This window comes from Narcine bancroftii, chromosome 9 (genome assembly GCF_036971445.1).
Source record: "Narcine bancroftii isolate sNarBan1 chromosome 9, sNarBan1.hap1, whole genome shotgun sequence".
Classification (NCBI taxonomy): Eukaryota; Metazoa; Chordata; class Chondrichthyes; order Torpediniformes; family Narcinidae; genus Narcine; species Narcine bancroftii.
Window position 1 is genome coordinate 38,863,306 of NC_091477.1, and position 10,689 is coordinate 38,873,994.

At 41.5% G+C, this 10,689-nt stretch overlaps 2 long non-coding RNA genes across 3 annotated transcripts; one reads left to right on the forward strand and one right to left on the reverse strand.

The window, feature by feature from the left end:
- Positions 1-1,596: 1,596 nt before the first annotated feature.
- Positions 1,597-8,823, reverse strand: LOC138742885 (uncharacterized). Of its 2 annotated transcripts, none has more exons than XR_011344490.1 (3): positions 8,724-8,823; positions 2,332-2,403; positions 1,597-1,879 (listed from the first exon to the last, which is right to left on the reverse strand). It is a non-coding gene; the product is annotated as an uncharacterized lncRNA (long non-coding RNA). The 2 variants fall into 2 exon arrangements; XR_011344489.1 differs by lacking the exon at positions 8,724-8,823 and adding an exon at positions 8,457-8,717.
- On the forward strand, positions 8,684-10,105 carry LOC138743444 (uncharacterized). The gene is made up of 2 exons (XR_011344894.1): positions 8,684-8,909; positions 9,519-10,105. It is a non-coding gene; the product is annotated as an uncharacterized lncRNA (long non-coding RNA).
- Positions 10,106-10,689: the final 584 nt, after the last annotated feature.

The following is a 10,689-nucleotide window of genomic DNA, read 5'->3' on the forward strand; positions in this document are numbered from 1 at the left end:
TGTAAAACATTAATAAAAATCTTTTAAAAAGAAAATGCAGCTTACATTAACAAAAGTACTAGTTTGTAACTTGAGTAAGACAATCATCCAGCTCTTATAATAGTTGTTTGCTTCAATACATGTGGCTTCAATCACCAGAAATATCAAATATAGTTATTTTCTGCAATTACATTGAAAAGAAACATATTGTCATGAGTTTGTGACTCATTATCCAACTGAACAGTAGTGTATTGATCCAAAATTGCAGTGTTACAACTATTTAGAGTACTTTTGTGAGGTCACATAATGAAAAATCATTCATTCCTTTATCTTCTCACCTATATTGGAAATATCATAATGCAATTTCACTAAACTCTTCCAAAGTACCACAATGTACTCACAGCAGCACATTTTGTTTACAAGTCCATTCCACACCTTGGCTCTTCATATGTCCCCTTCCATTGTTCTTCACTTAGTCCATGAACATTTCTTTCTATCCATTTTTGGAGGAGCATGTGCACACTTCCAGGGCCCAGGGTCTGTTCCTGTACTGTTCTATGTTCTAAACTCTTCATTCATTCACCCACTCGCTCACAGTAGGAGAAAGGTGGGTGGTCATCAGAAAGAGATTTCCTTCCCCATGTTTGACCTATGCCATGATATTTTGTGGCATCAATATTACGGACTCTCTGGTCTACTCCCTTCCAATTATGTACCATTATGGTGATTTTGTGGCCATCGTGATGAATGGATTTTACAAAAAAAAACAATAATAACAGCCAGACACTTGGGACTCCACAGCAACAAGATCTCTACACCACCAGCATGGACATTTTAACAGGAGGGAAATCAAACAAGATGAAGCTTTTGAAAAAAATCTTCATGCTCATGTAAATTTGTATTACAAAACAAAGGAAATCTTTTTTTCACTTTTTATAATGACCTGAGATATAATGGATATTTGCTATAACTTGGCAGATATAGGAATATCAGAGGATGCAATAATGTTGAAAATTATTAATTTTCAACACAAAATTATAGTAAGGAGATAAATAGGAATATGTTAACAATTGATCAACGATCTGGTGAAGTGATGGTCTGGCTCCAGCTGATGGTGTTGGTGAGTCAAGCCCATTCCTCAACTGAGCCAGGCCATGTTTAACCCTTGTATAACAATTACAACATGAGCACCTTTCTTTCTGGTCTCTTCCATTGTTCTCCCAGATTTTATAGAGTGTAGTGTTGTACGCTGTCATCAGTTTTTAAAAAAATTGCTAATACAAATTAAAAGAATGAATCTTCCATCTATCTGAGACTTATCACTCTGTGGAAAGCCCTGTGAAAATGCTGGTAGAGTCCACCATCTCTGCTTAGGCCAGTGGTTTTCAACATTTTCTCTCCACTCACATACCACTTTATGTTTTCCCTGTGCTATAAGTGCTGTGTGATTAATAAGGGATTACTTAAGGTGGTATGTGAGTGGAAAGAAAACGTCTGGTTTAAGCAAAGCAGAATTTTTTTCCCAAAAATTTGACTTCCAGACTCTGACCCACAATTAGCTGAAATTAAATGAAGCTTATATATTATTGGAAAATGAGTGATTAAATGGACAGTCAATATTGTGTGAAATAACCTCTAATTCCAAAACATGTAAGAAAATATTAAATCCATCTTACAATATTCCTGAGTTATTGGAACTAGCACGAGCTGCATAAAATTATGGAATGAATTCACTGACATTTATCCACGTTGAACAAAAATCCAGAAATTGCCTAGAGATTGGAAGAATCTCAAGTCTGCTAATAGATTTTGCTTCATGCGATGCAAGAGAGTGGAATGGAGCAACTTTGATTTATTATAGGAAGCCGGTCTGGAGGGAAGTCATGTCATCCCGATGGCTCTGCATGGGAGGAAATATGAAAAGATCAGGACAAAGATGAATCAGGGCCAATATCAACTCCTTCATGCAAAAACAAACTTCAAATAGCATTCATTAAAAATCCCAACAGTTGATTCACTCAGCTGATCAAGAAAAAATCATTTTCTGCTCCCTTGAACAACCTCTGCATTTTTTTCAATCTATTCATTTAAGGAATCATTAACCTGACTCTTGTTAAATTATCTTGCTGCTTGGTAGTATGAGCTTTGCTCCAGGAGGAGCTGGTGTCTAAATGGCAGCATATCTTGAAGTAAAATTGCTTCACATTGTACATTAAGCTGGTTGGTACATGGTTTAAACATGACTACAGGCATTCAGGTAGTTACAGACAACGCAGGAATAATATAATCTGGCTTTGCAACACATCGCCAACTTTAGATCACCTCTAATGTTTAAAGTTACAATGCACTTACAATATGTTATGATCCTTTTAGGTCCACCTGGATGATACAAGTGCAGTGTTCATCTTCTGAAAGTACTGACGGCTTAAATCGGAAAGACACAGAAACAGTGATTACCAATACCCTCAGGTGGATTGACCACATACAAAACAAAGGAGGTGAAGCAAATAACTGCATTCTAATTTACATTTTAAATGATCAAAAGCTGAATATGGATAAACAAGAAATTCAACCATTTCAACAGGGCAATGCAGAAATATATCAATGGAAAAAAAAAACAAGGCAAAGCTCATCCAGTTCTCATTTGACATTCTTAATTGTCATGTGATGCAATTATAATGAAATTTGATGACTAATTATTGCAATCAATCAATATCAATTTGCTTAAAATAAATTGTTTGTGAACCATAGGTCCAAAATTAAATGTCCCCATCAGCATGTTTCATTTAGACAATAAGCCATCCCATCAAGTCTTCCCTCCATTTAACCATGAGCTGATCCATTTTCCACTCGGTCCCACTGCCTGACCTTCTCCACGTAACCTTTGAGGCCCTGGCTAGTCAAGAACCTATCTGCCTTAAATACACCCAATGACCTGGTTTTCACAGCTGCCTGTGGCAACAAATTGCATCTGGACGAAGAAATTCAGGGTTGGCACTGGGGGGGGCATCCACGGGCATTGCCCCAAAAAACGAGATGGCCATCAGATCTGCCCCACTCCCTCCTGCATCAGTAGCTGCTGGAATGATGCATGCTAGTGTGCCCCCTGCCATGTCACTAGCATGCATCAAGTCCTCTTGTCCCACGTTGGAGGGATGGCCTCAATGACAGGTAGGCACCTGCTAGCACCACACCCCCCCCCATCAACAGGTTGGTCTCTGCCCCCCTCTAACTCACTAATCCCCCCTCTTACATCTGTTCTCACACAGATCCTGAAGAAATTCCTACGCATTTCTGTTCTAAGCAGACCCCTTCAATCCTGAAGTTGTGCCCTTTTATCCTAGACTCTCTCGTCATGTGTATTACCTTCCTACATCTACTCTGTCCATGTTTTAAACATCTAAAATGTTTCAATTACATCACCCATCATCTCCTAAATTCCAATGAGTGCAGGCCAAGAGCTGTCAAACGTATGATAAACCTTTCATTCCCAGAATCATCTTGTGAACCTTCTTTGTACCCTCTCTAATGTCAGCACATCTTTTCTTAAATGAGCAGCCAAAAACTGCTCACAATATTCCAGGTACGGTCACACCAATACCTTAAAATGCTCAACAGAATATCTGTGTGCTTATACCCCCTCTGTAGGCCATACCTGGTCTTCCTATAGAGGTCTGGATCACTGGTGTTAAATGCCATCAACCTAGCCTCAGCAGGTTGCAAATCCTTTGGTTTATCCATGGCTATTGGTTGGGATACTCACGTTATGTGCATGTGGGCACACACTCATCCACACAAGTCTTAATGAAGTCCTTTACAGCCATGACATATTCATTCACATTTGAATGTGGTCCAATGCACTGAATCAAAGCAATCCCTCACTCGACCATACTTCCACTGTCCTCACCACCACTCCTGCTGTAGTCCTCAGTTTATGTTTGTACGCCAGAATTAGAAACCACGTGATTAGACTTGCTAAAGTGTGGGCGTGGGATGGCTCGATAGAAATATGACAACAGCATGTTTTAACACCATTTCAGTTCGTGGGACCTTAGTCCCTACTACCTTCTGGGTGAAGACATTTCCCTTCAACTTTTCTCTAATCCTTCTACTAATTATTTCAATCACATGCCTCCTGCCCTTTACCCACTCCCCAGGTCATCCCTATTTACTCTTTCAGCATCTTCTGCTCCAAAAGAAGCCAATCTCAGTCTCTGATTTTCCCTTGGTAAAATTTTCCAAATCAGCAACATCCTTGCAAGTCTCTATATTCCTTAAATGCAATAAAAATTCCTACAAAACATGGCGACTGGAACTTGATATTCAATGTGTGCCCTAATACTAGACTTTAATACAACTCCAGCATAATCACGCAGAATGCTCTCCAAGGTACACCTCACAAAATATAGCTGCTGGGGAGCTTTCTTTGTGATTGCATCAACATGGAAGCTCCAAATCAGATCCTCGGAGATGTTGACACCCATGAATTTGAAGTTCTTGACCCTCTCCACTACTGAGCCCTCGATGAGGACTGGGTCGTGTTCCCCTGACTTCCTCCTGAAGTTCACAGTAATCTCCTTGATTTTATGACATTGAGAGCAAGGTTTTTGTTGTTATACCATTGAACGAGCTGATCTATCTCCCTCCTGTACACTTCCTCATTGCCGTTTGTGATTCTGCCAACAACTGGTGTGTCACCAACAAACTTGTAGATAGCATTGGAATTGGCCACACAGTCAAGGATCCACTTGCAGAGGTGGGTACAGAGTTTGTAGCTTCTTGACTAGCACTGAGGGAATAATGGTATTGAAAACCGAGCTGCAATCGATGAAGAGCAACCACATGTATGAATTGCTGTTTTTGAGGTGATCCCGAGTTGAGTGGAGAGCCAGCTCTCCACTGACCTTGGTAGGAACAGCCTGCTGTGGAGTGAATGTGACAATAGGTGAATTGCAGTGTATCCAGATTTTTGCTTAGATATGTGTTAATTCTGGCCATGACCAGACCGGGGTTTGGTCTGTAAGGAGTTTATACGTTCTCCCTGTGTCTGCATGGGTTTTCTACGGGGGCTTCTGTTTTCTCCCACCATTCAAGATGTACTGGGGTGTCATTTAATGGGGTGTAAATTGGACGGCATGGACTCATGGGCCCGAAATGGCCTGTCACCATGCTGTATGTCTGTAGAGCTCATCGAAATAACCAAAGACTTGTTGATCCAAACCAAGGCTTTTATTAGCAAAAGACAGGAGCTCTTCACAGATGGCCGACCAGTCCAGAATGATCCGACCTGGCTAGGGACACAACCCTTTAAGGCCCAGACAGTAGGCGTGGCTTAGCTCTCAGCCAATCGCTGTAAGCACAGTCTAGATACTGTAACTATATACACTATATACATTGGTGATAGATCTGTCCTATCACAGGGTCTAAATTTAAAAGAAAAAGTACAACCTGATGAAATAGCATTTTCCAGACTTCGGTACAAAACATGAAAACACACAACTCGATATAACACACATACAGACAAATACACATGTAGGGCAAGTATTTTATTGATAAAAATAAGTAAATAACTATTGTTTTGTAAATGTGAGAGACTCGGATGGTTAAATGGTTAGTGTGAGCAGTTCCTTTGGTCATTCAGCATTCTGTTCCTCAGCCTGATTCTTGTAAATCTTCCCCGATGAGAGCTGCTGAAAGATGCTGTGTGCAAGGTGGAAGGGTTTTGCATGTCCCCTTCAGACAATGATTCTGGTATATAATGTTGATGCTGGTGGGAGGTGGGTGGGGGGGGGGGGGGGGGGAGACTTCAGTGATCCTCTCTGCCACTCTTATGGTCCTTGGCAGAGAGGATCATTTGTCAGCTTGATGCCTTTGGTGTAGTTGGACCACAATAGTTCAGCTAGAGGCATAGATTGTTCTTCAGTTCAAACTCTCCTCATAAGAAGAAACGTGCAGGTTTTGACCCATTTTATCTAATCTTTGGAGAACGTGCAGAAAAAAATGGTGGTTCTGCCAGAGCTGCTGTAATCAGAGTGATGCCACTGATGCGAACGGGAGAGCAGAGACACAGCACTGCTCCAATGGGTTCAACCACCTGGTCCTAATGCTAGACCCCCTCCCTACAGGCCTTAAACAGCCTGGTAAAGGAGCCGACGATTTTTGAAAGTAAAATCCTGCAACCATGGAGGTCTGTGGACAAGGTGTGACCATGTCAGAAGACCAGTGAGAAGTTCAACAGCTCAGGCAATGACACATGCTGCGGCGGGGACCTGCATGGGCTGCGATCGGTGAGCTGCTGGAGACTTGCTTATGGGAACCGTTTATTTGACTCATAATTTGAGATGGTGCTGAGAGTAAGAAGGGCTACCAAAGGGCCTCAGGCACTGATGGCTTCCTGATCATGTTGGAGGTTTGGATCTGAAGCTTAGATTGCTGATAGATTAAAACAGGAATGTGTGGGGCTGCAGAGGTTGCAGGAGAGTTGGAGTTGAATCCATGGACACTCTGTCTCTGAAGGGACTCTCCTTTGCTTCTTTTTTCTCTCTCACTGTAAGGGGGGCCAGGCAACATTGACTGTTTGTCTACAGCAGGCAGAAGGCAATTTTGTGTAATATTACATGTTCTGTTCTGTTACATGATCCTTGAATTAAAAACAGAAACCTTATTGTCTCTGTAAGATCATTTCTCCTGCAAGAAAGCTCAATTGCACCAGACTGAGAAAATTTTATCCCTTGACTCTTTCTGCTTGCACTTTAATAAATTCAGTTGTTCTTTGATGTCTGACAGAATGCTTTTATCAAATGAGTCTGAACACTAAGAAAGAAGAACATGTGGAGAAATTAATGCTCTCTGAAATGTGGAAAACAACAAGGAATGGAACACTCACAAACTTCTTGAATGGTGGAGTGGGTATAATGGCTCCTCCTTTTAAGCACCTTATGATATCCTTCTTTTTGAAGGGAGCAATTTAAATCCAATCCACATGGTAGGAACAGAGCAGGAGCCTAATAAAACTGACTGGTTGACTAATGTGCAGATGAGGGATCATTTTAACTGCTCTTCCACCAAGATAATCACCAGAAACCAGTGGGATCGTTTGACGATTATGCTCCTTAAGGGCTTGCGGTAAAAATCAGGCACTGATTGTAATTTTTAACTCCAGCCATACTGCAGACGTCAGAATATTTTGCCTGTAGAATGAAGACACTGGTGAGCAGCAAAGATGAATCAAGATTTATTTTAACAATTGTTTCGTTTGGAAGAGGAGGAGGAGGAGCTCACTGACCCTACTTCTTCTTCTGCTTGTACAATTTACTTGCTCTCTTTTGGCTTTATTTATTTATAGCAGCATGTGCAATTACCGGCAGGGCTGGGAATGAGGACCTACTGATTAGCCACCTACTTGACCCACTTCAGTCCTTCTCATGTAGGTGCTACCCCATTGCTGTCAAGCAAGGGAGTTATAGGATTCAGACTGTGATGGTGAAGGAATGATTAAATATTTCCTTGTCAAAGTGCCATATGCCTTGAAGTGCAGGCCGCAGGTATGATGCCATTTGGCTGCCCTTCTCATTTTGCAAACGCACTCACCAGCCAGGTGCCCCTGAGCACCCGCAATATGTGGGCAGCATTCCTGCAGCTGACAAGCAATACCACAGGTCAATTAGCCTGGGACTCCTTCTGGCCTAATTGAATTTGTTGGCTCTTAACACATGAAACTCACTCCCACCTCAAATTTAAATTTCTTGCAAATTTTTGCATAGAGAATCGTGGACGAGAGGTGGGAATAGTTAAGCTAGTAAAAACAGTAATGCTGTAGGAACTCAGTAGGTCACACAGCGTCCAGGTGTACCATGCCTGAGTGCTGCCTTAAGGAGGCCATAATTTGCCACCACTTCGAAAATAACAGTTAGCACAAAGGGAATTTCAAAGATCATTGAAGATGAAGGTGTACCTGGTATAATTTGGAGGGGAAATCCTGCTAATACTTTAAAAGCTGTTCCACATTTGTCAGTAAAGTTTATATTACATTATAACATTAAAAAGTCAAAGTTTAGATTTCTACTCTGAGTGGATATATGGCATTACATACAACCCTGAGATTCTTTTTGTACTGCAGGTGAGGCAGAATTACCACTTAGTGCAAAAAAACAAGTTGATAAGTATAGGTGTAGACAATAAAGAAGTGTAAACAAAATGGCTGTGCAATACAGAGAGAAAACAAAATCAACAAAGGGGAAAAGTAAGAGTCCTTAAATGAATCTCCGATTAAGTTTGTTGTAGCGTGATGGTGGAGGGGTAACAGGTGTTCCTAAACCTGGTGGTATGAGTCTGGTGGCACCTATACCTCTTTCCTGATGGTTGCAGCAAGAACAGAGTATGGGCTGGGTAGTGTGGATCCTTGTTAAGCCTTTTTATAGTGAAATGAAGCAAATGTAAACGTGGATATTCTCCACCTTTACATCGTTTAAACTTACCTTTTTCAAAGCTCTGAGGGCAGATTCTGGAGGTGGACTCTGATCTTCCTGGGAGGTAGAGTCAGGGATGGAGCAACTCTCTTCACCTCCTTCGTGAAGGCAATACTGTTAAAAGCAGCTGTGAAGGGGCGGGCTGATGACGTCGTGCCAACAACGTCAACCCACCACCCAGGAATGGGATTTTTAAAATCTCATATGCCATAATATAGCTAATCATGTTGCACAGGAGATCTGCCTGAGTCCTCAGGCTCCTTGAACAGATCTTACCTGCACTTCCGTTGACATTTCAGTTGTAGGCTGTTTTCCCTTCTTGGCACGTACTGATGACATCACAATGATGGGAGGAGCTACTGCCCCACTCGCCCTGCCTCCCTCAGCTCCTGAAGATGGCTCCAGACACTGCTGAGCTGAAAGCAATGCTGAATCTGCCTTGTAAGCCTTCTCCATATAAAGGTAAGTTCAACTTTTTTTCTTTCCATTGAGCCACCTTCAAGGTGGTGTTACACCATAAAAATGCCTGATGATTGCTGCTGCTCTCTGATGGCAGCATTCCCTGTAGATGTACTCAATAGTAGGGAGGGTTTTGCCTGTGATATCCTGGGCTGTCTGTGTCCACTACCTTTTACAGAACTCTCCACTCAGGGGTATTGGTGTCCCCATACCAGACAGCTGGTTTTGCACACTTTCCACCACACATCTGTAGAAGTTCACCAGGGTTCCCTATGTTTTACCAAATCTCCGCAAACTCCTGAGGAAGTAGAGGCACTGACGTGTATTCATGATGCCATTAGTATATTGGATCCAGGGAAGATCTTCCAAGATAGTGACTCCCAAGAAATTAAATTTGCTCACCCTCTCCCCAATGCTCGATTGTGGAGGAGATTTTCTTACTAATCCTCACTAATTTTGGTCTGAAGGTAAGGAAATCCATGATCCATTTAAACAGTGGGGAATTGAAGCCCAGGTCTTTGAGTTTGCTGATCAATTTGAAGGGATGATGGCTTTGAATGTGAAACTGCAGTCGATAAAGATCATTCTGATATATCCATCTTTGTTGTCCAGGTGTGCCAAGACTTTGTATAGAGCCAGTGAGAAGGTATCCACCGTAGACCTGTTGCTCTGGTAGGCAAATTGGAATTGATCCATGTCACCGCACAGAGTAGTGTTGATATGTTTCAACACAGCCTTTCAAAACACAGGACCAAGTGGCAGAGAGGATCAATGGAGTCTCCCTCCCCCCCCTTCCCATACACCCCCATCGACGATCTACAGCATTGTTGTCTGAAGAGGGCGCACAAAATCATTGAGGACCCCTTCCTCCCTGCACACAGCATCTTTCAGCTGCTCTCATTGGGGAAGAGATACAGGAGGATCAGAGCCAGCATGACCAGGCTGAGGAACAGGTTCTTCCCACAGGCAGTGAGAATGCTGAATGACCAAAGGAACTAACCACCCGAGACTCATTTATACAAAACAATATTTACTTATTTATTTATGAAGATAAAACATTTGTCCTGCATATGCATTATTTGTCTGTATTTGTGTTAAGTCTGGTTGCGTGTCTGCGTGTTTTGCACCAAGGACCGAAGAACACTGTTTCATCAGGTGAACTTGTATAATCAGATGACAATAAACTTGACTTGACTTCATTGTTGTCGATGTGAGTGCAGTGATCAGGTGTGTTGGGATCTCTGATACTGTAAGTTACATGCTGGTAATGGTTGGGCAGGTTTCTCTTCAGGTAAAAAATAAGTCACTAACTAAGATTTGTAGTCCATCAAGGTGGTCCATCTCTTATTCACTTTATTGACAAGGTTAATCAATGATTGGAGAACTTTCCATTGAGAAATGTGTGCACAGTATTGAAGCAAATGCTCAGTTTAATGTATTTTCATCGACTTTCCTCAATATTTTAATTTAACTTTCAATTACAAAGTCAATGAGCAAGGAAATAAACCAAAATTGGTATTTTTCTCCCATGTTTCTCTTTTTTATATTTCTTTGTACATGCAATTTACACTTTGTTTCTTTGACAATAACAGGTATGGTGGTCTATTGATTAAATTTATTGTGGAAATTTTTCAGATAAATTTTCTTGTATGTAGTGAGAGTATTAATGAGCATTGGGATTGTTTAGATGGTTGAGTTATTCATCCAGTTTTCTTTCTGCTTGTGATAAAAGAGAGGGTGAAATCTGTCATTTTAATTGTATTGGCGCAAGATCAGTTTCATC